This window comes from Amphimedon queenslandica, unplaced genomic scaffold (assembly GCF_000090795.2).
Source record: "Amphimedon queenslandica unplaced genomic scaffold, v1.1 AMPQUscaffold_4701_Cont23321, whole genome shotgun sequence".
NCBI classification, from domain to species: domain Eukaryota; kingdom Metazoa; phylum Porifera; class Demospongiae; order Haplosclerida; family Niphatidae; genus Amphimedon; species Amphimedon queenslandica.
This window is the reverse complement of record NW_003554988.1, coordinates 1-1564: the sequence shown is the minus strand read 5'-3', so window position 1 is coordinate 1564 and position 1564 is coordinate 1. Positions and strand designations below refer to the sequence as shown.

The window sequence follows — 1564 nt, the reverse complement described above, 5'->3', positions numbered from 1 at the left end:
TGGAGACACACATTGACTTTGAGAGACTATTAGAAGAAGTAAATAATCCAAACACTATCTCTTTATATATCTCTATCAGTTAGGATCAGAAGCAACCAATCTTCCTGATATATCACAAGGTATACAGTCACGTGACACTACTTACTGATCACGTGATCACAGGTTGGTCTGATAGTTTGAGACAAGCAATAGATCATGAAGCAATGAGTCTGTCTCAGTCTCCAGAGACGTTTGGTACATGGCTACTGATTAATAAACTAAAAGAAACAAATGATGTAATACTGATGTAATTAGTGTATAATTAGTATTGTTACTATTATTAGGATAAGGTGATTAATGAGGTAATTAGTGTGGGTGTAGTATTACGAGATTTGATGTATATTAATTATCAAAATTTAATTGAATTATTAATCAAAGTAATAATAATTAATATTATTATTACTCTTTCTCTCTCAGTATATTTCATTTATTAGTTTATACAGTATATTTAAATTACATACAGCTGGACTAGTATTAATACATGAAATATTGTCCAAGTAAATATTATGTATAATTAATAATATGCCTCACTCTCTCTCTCTCTCTCTCTCCCTCAGTTCTTCAAATATGAAGGAAACAGTTTGTGAATATTTCATTACATCATTAGTCTCCTCCTCCTCTCATGAATTACCAGCTGGTATTATTAGAGTATTACTATCTCTTTCCTTCAGTCAATATAATGAGTATAATAATGATAATGGACTCAACTCTACTGCTCAATGTAGTGACAATATTCTAATGGAAACTGTTCACTTGCTTCTGATCTCTCCATTCCTCTTCTGGTAGACACCATAAACAAAACGCTTTCTTTATCTGACTGCTGTAACTCACCAGGGCATTAAGACTTGTAGATCTACACTCCGTCACGCCAGCGTAATTTCCCCATCCTACTCACAAGGGCTAGCGTGCTTCTCTTAAAATCATGTCAGCCGACGAAGAAGACGTAATTATAACCGAGAAAGACCTCGCTGCACTCAAGAGCGACGTCCTGAAAGAGAGTATTGAAGATATAAGCAGCCAGCTAGGCGACCCGGGGAGATACTTCGCTAGCTTCAAAGCGAAGGAGATCCTTGACAGAACAGATTGCGAGACTATAAAAGCACAAGTTACAAGCGTGGATAAGGCTAATGTCTTTATCGATACCATCAGTGGACGTCGTGGTAGAAAGGGAGAACATCCATACGACGTTTTTGTTGGTGCCTTGAAAAGGATGAAAGTCCATATCCACATCGTTAGGATTTTAAACCAAGCCTTGGCAAAGAAGATAGCCGGGCTTAAAACTACGAAGAGAGTGCAAAGTGAGACTTGTTGTGTTGCTTTTATTTATTTTTGTTTGCTTTGCGACGCTACACATCTCTACATGTACATGCACATGTACATGTATTTCTCGTACCTGCTTACTCACTCTTGATCTTTCTCTTCCTTTATTTTCTCATGTTTCGATGTACGTGAACATATACTTACTTAATTATGTACTCTCTCTCTCCCTCTCTCTCTCTCTCTCTCCCCCTCTCTCCCTCTCTCT

General features: G+C 37.0%; 2 long non-coding RNA genes across 2 annotated transcripts; both read left to right on the top strand.

The window, feature by feature from the left end:
* LOC109592577 (uncharacterized) lies at positions 1-399 on the top strand. The gene is made up of 4 exons (XR_002190426.1): positions 1-38; positions 80-119; positions 163-275; positions 324-399. It is a non-coding gene; the product is annotated as an uncharacterized LOC109592577 (long non-coding RNA).
* A 44-nt stretch (positions 400-443) lies between these two features.
* On the top strand, positions 444-1213 carry LOC109592576 (uncharacterized). Its single transcript, XR_002190425.1, has 2 exons — positions 444-536; positions 597-1213. It is a non-coding gene; the product is annotated as an uncharacterized LOC109592576 (long non-coding RNA).
* The last annotated feature ends 351 nt before the right edge of the window (positions 1214-1564 follow it).